Source organism: Amblyomma maculatum, chromosome 6 (genome assembly GCF_055883805.1).
Source record: "Amblyomma maculatum isolate TAMU_Amacu chromosome 6, ASM5588380v1, whole genome shotgun sequence".
Taxonomy (NCBI): Eukaryota; Metazoa; Arthropoda; class Arachnida; order Ixodida; family Ixodidae; genus Amblyomma; species Amblyomma maculatum.
Genome location: NC_139349.1, coordinates 183,473,947 through 183,483,782, shown reverse-complemented (window position 1 = coordinate 183,483,782; position 9,836 = coordinate 183,473,947). Strand labels below are relative to the sequence as shown.

Sequence of the window (9,836 nt, the reverse complement as noted above, 5' to 3'; positions counted from 1 at the left end):
GTAAAATAAAAGAAGCGGACAGAAGAGAAAAAGCACACGGGGGGCAGAAATTATGCGTAGGGCACTGGCAAGCCTTGGCCGCGGCGAACGCTCCAGCAGGCAAGCAGAGACAAATTCTAAAAACACTACTTCGCAGCAGGAGAAGAGAAATGCGTACACGGAGGGAGACTCGGACGAAACAAAACCGACCTCACGCTCGGACGTTTCGAAGGAAGGGCGGAAAAGAGGGGGAAAATGGGAAGGGCGGGGCAACTGTGTCACCCCCGCAGCTCGAAAGTTGGTGGCGAGCGTTCCTGACTGGGCGAGAGAAGAAATGTATACACGCCGACTTTGAAGAGAGCATGCAGTTTTGTGGTATTTGTATACTATTTTTGAAGGAGCTCTTTTCGAACAAAGTTGTCTTACGATCAAATACATGAAGAAAAAAAAACGAAGGAAAATGATTATTGTCCAGGTTATTAATCGCATACTGTTTTTCTCAAAACAGTCTGGTAAAGCTAAGAGCAGCGAGAAAACAGGCCAGCGTCCTTGTCATTTGGTTTTGTTTCTTTGCGTGTGGCCCATTCATCCTCTTTTACGACCTGCCGGGGTGGGACGGGCGGCTCTTTTCATTTTTTTTTTTTTCGGAAGTCGGAAGGGCGCATTTTCGCAGCGAGCGGTCCGATTCTACACCGGAAACTAACCCCCTCTCCTCCCCCGCTTCTTGTCAACAGTTCTTGGAAGACTCGGCAGCTTGTGCTCGTGGGTGCGTGCGTGCTTTCAAGTTCGTTGCAGAAGTGTAGAGCGCGACCAAGAGACGATCTCGAGCGCGCGAGGACGCTGTACGTGCGAACGAAATGTTGGAAATGCAAGCGCGTTTTCCAAAGTTGCGCGTTATTAGTTAAAATTACAAGACAGTCAACTTTGTTACCTTCAATAACTAGGCGCTGGACAACCAGACCTCTCTTTCATTCGCATTTATATATTGTCAGGACAAGTGACTGTAATAGTTTTCAACCGCTGTATCCTTTCAGTAACTCCGCCAAGCCATCCTGAAGTAACGCGCTCCTCCGGCGCGTTTGGACAAAAAAAAATCGAAGATGCTCCGCTTTTTCTGTTTTTCTGTTTGTTTGTTTTTTCCTTTTTTCTTTTTGCTCAATAATGGGAGTGTGGTTTCATAGGAACGATACAGTTGATTTTTATTTATTTTATTAGTATTTCGCTTTTGTTTTACAGATTGTTTTGAATTATGGCTTCTATATTTTCTTGCTTGTTACTGTCCACTCCTGGTCCGCGAGAGACATATTTTCTCAACGCATCCTGCATATCAATATGAGTTTGAGACCCCTATGTTATACAGAGTGATTGAAAATTAATAATATTTATTGAGAGCTACACGAGGTACGCGCAATAAAAGAAGCTAATTGAAAAGAATTCTTTCCTGAAGCAGCTGCCGCAATTTCGGGTTTTTGTTGTGGCTTCAGACTAATAATATGGAGAACTTTTAGTTTTAAGGCGTGAACATGTATCGGAAGGGATTAAAGCGAATTATCTGTCGTACGTACTAAGCCGAGAGATCGCTTGTAGAATAGCCCTGCATGTGGAAGGAATGCTGCATAGGTCCAGAAACTTAAGACTTCTGCTTGAAAAGTACCGGGATAAGAGAGTAGAAACGATCATGACGTCATAGGCGTGAACTTCAACCATTTACTTAGCAGGGAACCAAAGAAATCTTATTGATAAACATGGAAATAGCAAAGCACACTGGGACAATAAATAATGTTTCAGTAAAACAGCAAACAGTACCGAACATATAAGGTAGCGGCAAGAAATATATAATGCAGTGAGTTTCTGGTCACACGTTGTATATCAATAATGCGCAGCTGCAACAGGACTCCCTCGGGAGCTCTGACCACCTAACAAATTTCCAGACAGTCGATTGCTCGATCCTTTGTGCTCACACATATACGCGTGAGCCGCAGGCTTGCGTCTTTCAAGACAAGAACCGAGTTCAAATCACTTCGATGTACAAGTGACCTTCCTGAGTTTGATGTGCCGCGTCAACAACCTCCGGATAAAGCTTTGCTCTCCAAGAGCTAACAGATGGCTATATCTAGGTGAGACGCACTAGCATGAGGAACAGTAGACAACGGGGTCACCGAAAGAATACGATCGACCGCGTTCCTATTCTGCCAAATGATCAATCCCACGGACTTCACTACACGTTGTTCGAACGCTTCGCGCGGCCTTCCACTGTGCGACGAAAAAGCTCACGGCGCTAGGCAGCGGAATGTCCAAGCTGCGACACAGTCCTTAAGGACACGTGTGTGAGACTCGACCTGACCAAAGTTGATACAGTGCAGATCAATATGCCAGCTGTAAAGCCTGTTTAATTTGGTGGGGATCGAATACGCCACACTCAGTGCGCCACCGAAAGTCTCTTACAGCATGCGGGAGATTGGGTGCAACAGGCGTCTCCCACTTCGCATACCTTTGGCACATATGTGTAGGGGCGCAGAATAGCAGAGCGCTTCGCAGAGATTAGATACTGCTATGGCTATCCATGCTCCGTCTACGAACATCTCCTCTAACTATGCGAACACGTGCGCCTGCTTCCCCTGACCATGCACTACAAATATCTGCCTTCTACTTCCAAGCCAGTATAAAAGTTAAGGCCGCCCAGCGTAACCTATGTGATCCACTAACTCGGATACCCAATAGCGCACAACAAAGGGCATAATGAAGACAAGGCGGAACCCAAATAGGCGCCACCACCTAGCTATAGTGAAAATATAATCAAAGTAGATTGACTTTGCAAGAGGAATACACAAGAAAACACGTGCTAAGCCATGCAGGGTCGTATCATTGGGAGGCTGGATCAATAAACAATCAAGGAACACAGATGTGGGAAAGTTGGCACCTGTGTGCACTAGGCTTTATCAGAAGTATCGCGCATACGTTAATTAGCTATAACTTTAGGATGAACAAGATGTCCGAGATTATTGAGTTAATATCTATCCCTAGTGTGACTATTGTGACTCATGCACGTACGCACGCACGCACTTACGCACGTCTGCAGTCGCACAGAGTAAATTGTTCCACGACCTTACACAGTGGTACGATGGAATAGTTAATAATAATTGAAAGAAGGAAATAAAAATTAGGGGGACGCTCAAGCTTCCCCTTAACGTTTGACGGGATACAACGCCTTCTCATTCTTCTCTCTATCTCTCTATTTCGGTGGACAACCGCAGTTAATTGCAAATTGGTTATAGGAAAGTAAAGGCGCAGCATCTGTCACAGATCCCGGTGGGAACCTGGACCGCATCTGCATATTTACTACCACATTCCGAATATTTCAGACAAAACTCGACGATACTCAAGCGAAAACCGGGTTAGCGAGGTGGCTTTTGGACCAAATGAGCTGTAGCGCTTCGCATATATACATATATGCTGCACTCTCGATAGACGAAACTCGGGTATATTGCCGACATGAGGGTAAATGGAACAGCTTGGGACAAATATTTGCCCGCCTCAGCTAAAACACGGGGATTAGGAAAGCTTTATTCCTGATATATCAATATGCCGAGGCCGACTGTGTTTATCCAGAACACAAATGTGGTCCTGATAGTTTTCAAATAAAAATGAAAGGCACGCAAAGAGCCGATCGCCCGGACGATTCGCCTGTCGAACGTAACTTCCTGCGAACACAAGCATTGTGCAAAAAGTAACATTTGGTTCTTTTGAGAAAATTCAAAGGGATTGCGTTTTGAGAATCCCGCGCAACATGACGAGGATCGATCGGCTCCTGCACCAGTGGCGGTCTACATTGTTAAATTCTTCAACGTCAGCCTCACACGCAGAAATATGGTATGAAATGCCAGAATATATATAAAGTTCCTCGAATCCCCTTTTCCCCAGCCGCGTATTCACTGCTGCTATAATATATCATTAAATAACATTGTCCATATCAAAGTAAAGTCTCCTGCAATACCGCAGGTTTCCCCTCTACATTCCATGAGGCAGTCGGCTTAGCAGGAGAAAAGTGGAAAATTCGTATCATTGAAACAGCTATTTTTATGCAACATTGAGTTATACCGCGTGCATGATATATATTGACACTATATCATTTGAGCCTGCTGATAGAAATATACATTGCGCAACAGGAGGTGAAATTAACTGTTATTTATACATATTTTGAAATAACGCTTTAACCGCGCGCTAATTGAGCCGCGGCGGGTATGGTACACTCTGTGGTTGATCGCGAGTTGTCATGAACTTATGCTTGAATTTGTGAACTGGTAGGCGCTGATTGTCTGTTTGAAGCATACTTAGTATTAAGTGCCTAAGATTTGCGCGGTAACTGCTATGAACCTACGAATGTAATTGTCCATTTTTTTTATGGTTAAATGGTAACCTCTGAATTTAAACAACCTCATCATAAAGTTAACCTATAACATAACTCTAAGCAAACCCACGGTAAACCGAAGAGATCACGTGCCTTTAAGGTTTATATGTTAACCGTCAATTACTTTTGCCAGTGCCCTCGAAACCTATCAATCCTAAACGCCCTTAAATTCGTTTCGCAGCCTCCGTGAGTTTACATTTCGTACGGGGTCAAGAAAAGAGGCGGTGAGCTTTTATGAGCTTTCATCCGGATCCGGTGCACTTCGCCCTGCGACCTTCTACTGATTTTCATGCATCCCTAGAACAAATGGACAAAATATATTTTTGTCAGAAACTTGCAGCAGTTACTATGTGATTCAATCGTTATTTACCAGCTTGAGCTCGAAGTCACGGGCTTTAGTCGAGCTGCAGAAGCCGCATTATGATGGAAACCAAACGCGAAAACGGAAATGTGGTTTGCGATTAATATGACAGCCCGAGGGACTCTAAATAACCCACGTACTGCTTTGGGAAGTATAAATCCGCATGGACTATGTAATCTCTGCAAAAGCACTCATAATATACAGTGTTCTGCAACTTAACCGTCTTGGAAAAGTTTCCAAGACGGTTCCGATAAAGTTACTGAACACTATATACGTAGCCAGGTCTTGCTGTTTTGGCTAAATGAAGCTGCAGGTGTTCTACTGCCCCACACTTGGTTTATGTGGAAGATATTCGGTTAAAAGAACATTACATACATTCACTCCAAGCCATATTTTTTTCATGCAAAGAACTACAGCCGCTGGTATCAGGACGGGGGTTCTACAGAAGCCGTAGAAAAAAGAAAAGAAAAGAAAAGAAACTACCTCGACGCTTCTTGAACGACGAGGGAGGGGGGGGGGGGGGGAGGGGGAGTACGTGAAAAAGAAAGAAAACTGCTTCTCGCTGCGCGGGACCCGCTGCCCCCCATCGGCCCATCTCTTTTCCTTGCGGCAAAGCGGAAAGAACCACGGGGAGGCGAAAGGCATCGAGGCACCCTACCGCGGGGGGCGACAGGAATGCCGAAGCAGAGAGAGATAGCGCGAAAAAAAAAAAAAAAGAATTGCATGCACCGCACACAGGGAGATTCTCGCTGCTTTTTGCAGCTTCTCTCCCCCCCTCCTCCCTTCTTGAGGTCACATGTCCAAATGGCGGGAAAACACATCCCGCGCGAGCTAAGATGCGCGGCCGCGGCGTCACTCAGTCGACGGCCAGCCTCCGTGTGGGCGCGATGCGTACTGCCTAATCTTATCGTCCGCTTTTATTTCGCGCAAATTCAATCTGTCTCAACCTCCTGGTGCAGTCAGCGTTTGAAAAGAACAGCCCATATATGCAGCTGATGATTGCAGCCGCTTGTACAGATTCTTCGTGCCGAAGTTCACCAAAACATGCGTAAGTACATGATCTTTCGGTCTTGATCAGAGGAGCTTTTTGCTAGATTCGATATTATACTGAACATAATAATGTATTGTTTTGGAGCATATGTTCGTCTTGTTATATACCCCTTGCATCTTTCTTCATATATATATATAATTGGTGTGGGCGCTGATCGCGCAGGAAGACTTGCTGAGCCGTTTGGAAACAAGGCTGCGGCTGGCTGCGGTGGCAGAATTGGCTCATTTTGCAGTCTGGGTCCTTCGGTATCTCCTGCCCCAAAATGCTCGCCTTTTAACATGGAGGGACACTCACTATACCGATCAGGTAAGTCCAATTAGCACATATTTTGTTCGATACGACAATATACTGCAACTGTTTCTGGAGCGCGTATATATATGCGCATCTTGTTACTACGTGCATTTTTTTTTTTTTTTTTTTTATAATCGATGTGTGCGCATTTCGCTCTGATTGCGCAGGAAGACGTGCTGAGCCGACTTGGAAACGATGCTGTGGCGGTGGAATTAGCTCTTTTCGCTGCAGTCCGAGGTCCGATCTCCTCTGCCCCAAAACGCCCGTCTTTCACTTCATATCGAAGTGCATGCACTGACATGTATACCCATCAGGTAAGTCAAATTAGCGCTGATTTTCTTCTATACGATAATGAACTGCAACTAATTATGTATTGTTTTGAGACTTATGCGCATCTTGTTACTGTAAATGCATATTTTGTTATTGGTATGCGCGCCTTGCGCTGATCGTGCAGGGAGGCGATATCAGCTGATCTGGAAACTGGCTGCGACAGTGGAAGCTCGTTTCGCCGAAGCCCGAAGTCCTTGGTCTCCTCTACACTAAAACGCTGGCCTTTCACTTCTTTATGGCGGTGCACTTGCCGGACAGGTATTAGCGCTGATTTTGTTTGAAAAATTCGATTATCCGACTCACATCGATGGGACGCATGCAACCCAGTTAAATGTCAAATGCTATCACTGATATAAATATTGCAGCACCCCTCGCCATAGGAGCGATCAGAAGCTGTACAAGCATCATCGCTGCTGCCAAGCAAGCTCGTGCCAGGACTGAGTACAATGTTTATGCCGTGTTTATTATTATTATTATTATTATTTTTTTTTTTTTGCTGCTGTAATGATGTCTATACGTGAAAATTGATGATTGAGTGATGCGGTATGCTGGCAAGGTAAGTGAGCCAGTGCGTTCATTTTGTGGATTTTGGAATTATATATGTGATGCACACAGATCTGAGCCGTTTCACATTGATTTTGCTCTGTGCGCTTGCTTTCTGGGCAAGCAGTTGTATTTTCATCGTGCGGATTATTTCCTGGTGCTTACATGCTCATGAGGTGTTCAGCTAACCTGTTTCAAGCTTTAAAAATTTACAACGGGTTCTATAAGCTTCTAAGAGTTGGGGTCTAAATAGCCGAATTTTTAAAATAATGCTCGGTTGTTAAATAACGAAAATAAATCAGATGACTTATCGTTAAATATCCGGTCGCTTTTGCTGTAAAAGTTCCATCTAGTTTGAGAAAATTAAGCTGTATTCTACGGAATAAACTTATTGTAGGTTTCATGTAAATATCGCGGAAACTGTTTGTTCAGCCGCGTTGGAATCCCTCATACGCGCTCTATGACAAGCGCGGACACTTGGTTTTGCTAGAATTATTAAATTGCAGCATTAGCATTCAAGAACGCGCTTCGGGAGGATAAGGTTTGACTGCGCTACGGTTTCAAATTGCAACATCATGACTCCAGCAAAACGAAGTGATCGCGCCTTTCTCGCGGATTCACGGATCCTGATTACCTATTGCGGCTTTGCGCTAATGCGTTTTCAGTAGGGTCGCATGAAGTCAAGCGCATAAAATATATTGATGTGATAGTGCAGTTGGTGGCAGTGAGCAGACATTATTTTTTCTACCTTTCACCCTATATTTGCCTGCAATGTAAAAGTCTAGGCGAAAAGGAAATATTTCATTAAAACACTTGTCTTCGTACAGCTGACCAAGATGGAACCTGCCGCAGATCCGACCAGTCGCAGACATCAAGTGATCGACAGGCTGCCAAAAGAAGGAGACCAAGCCTCAAGCCCATCTTCCATATGTGGCACACGCGCAGTCATATATCCACGCTTATTAAAAAGCAAATCGCGAGCTTTTTCTGAACGCTGTTGACAAATAAATTTTTCACCAAATACTGCAGCTTTTGTTTCTTCATGGCATCAGAAAAGCTACTGCTTTTCTTGATGCATTTGTATGTGCTACCCCGTTATATATGCATGGCCCACGATATATTAAATGCATGGCATGATACCTGCACGAGGGGCGATGCCGGCCACTAACCGGCGTTGGGAAGCAACCGGCCGACGTATGGTCTTTCGTCAGCAAAATGCTAGGGCAGACGAGCGGCCGACCATTCAGTAACGCTGGCAGACGGCAGGCCCACGTGCGGCAGGTGGTCGGTCACGTCGGGCCAAAAGGCTGGGCCGTAGTCGATTGCCTAAAATCGGCCAACGTTAGGTCAGTGTCAATCCCCGACGCCGGCCCTCATTCGGGTGCCGAAGGTCGGCCGGCCACTTTTTGGTCGGCGAGAAAGGTCGGCCCTATCTTTTGCCACACACTTTTTTTTGCTTGGGAAGATTGGACACGATGGCACCACCGCAGGTGGGAACGCTACCGACTCATCTCCGGTCTGACAGGACAGGACGACACGACGCAAATCAACACATTGCTCTACGACATGGGCGAAAAAGCGGAGGACGTGCTCGCTGCTTTGAAACTGACAGACGAACAGATGGCATCATACTCCGACGTGGTGAGTGCTTTTGAAAAGCATTTCCTACCTCGAAAGAATGTCATCTATGAGAGAGCGCGATTTAACTCTCGGAAACAAGAGCAACATGAAAACGTCGACGCATTTAATTGCGACTGAACTGTTCAAGATGGCCGAAAGATGCGATTACGGAACTCTCAAAGACGAACTGATTCGGGACAGGCTCGTGGTCGGCTTGCGAGACGTAAAACTCAGCGAGAGCCTGCAGCTTGACGCAGAACTCACTCTTGAAAACGCAATCACAGCTGCCCGCAATTCAGAGAGCGTGAAACTTCAACACAAGGAAATACGCTCCATTGAACAGCCAGCTCTCGACATGGGAGAAGTTCGCGGCCAGACAATTGCGTCAAAACTTGCCGGAACGAAGTGAAGGGGCCTTTCAAGTCGCGCCCTCAACGTACACACAAGACGGGAGACGAACGCTGCAAGTGGTGTGGTGGTGTGCGTGACCACACGAAGACACAGTGTTCTGCGATAGACAAGACGTGCAACCAGTGTGGGAAAAAAAGCCACTACGCCCGCATCTGCATGTCTAAGCCGAAGGAAGAGACCTCTAGTATCCGACAACGACCAAAAGAATTCGGAGAGCTATATCTAGGCGAAATCAAAGTGGGAGTGAACACGCCGTGGAGGATTACTGCTACCGTGAACAACTTGCCTTTTACCTTCAAGGTCGACACCGGCGCGGATGTGACTGCAATATCGCACACGATTAGTACGACAGAACCGTCATGGGACCCATCAAGTCAACGCAACAGCTGTTGATAGGCCCAGGCCAGACAGCGATAGCCACTGTTGGCTACATCGATGCAACAGTTACCTGGCGCAACACTGAAGTCCAAGAAGCAGTCTTCATCATCAAAGGATTAAAAGAACCGCTGCTCAGTCGACCAGCTAAAGAATCACTTGGGATTCTACAGCGCCCTCTTGAGCTAGACAAAACCCTCGCACAATCAACTGATGTCCCCAACTTCTTGGCGTCATACCCAAAGCTAACGTCTGGGCATGGAGTCATGAAGAATGAGTACCGCATCAAAGTCAAAAAGGATGCTGAGCCATACGCAGTCAGTTATCCTAGGCGCGTGCCTCTTCCACTGCTTCCACTTGTGAAGAAAGAACTAGAAAGGATGGAAGACTTGGAAGTCATCCAGAAGATCGAGCGAGCAACCGAGTGGTGTTTTCCAATGGTTGTCGCACGAAAAAAGAACAATGAG

At 45.9% G+C, this 9,836-nt stretch overlaps 1 long non-coding RNA gene across 1 annotated transcript; it reads left to right on the top strand.

The window, feature by feature from the left end:
• The first annotated feature begins 5,271 nt into the window (after positions 1 to 5,271).
• LOC146187535 (uncharacterized) lies at positions 5,272 to 7,984 on the top strand. The gene is made up of 5 exons (XR_014708266.1): positions 5,272 to 5,796; positions 5,962 to 6,105; positions 6,258 to 6,404; positions 6,545 to 6,678; positions 7,791 to 7,984. It is a non-coding gene; the product is annotated as an uncharacterized LOC146187535 (long non-coding RNA).
• Positions 7,985 to 9,836: the final 1,852 nt, after the last annotated feature.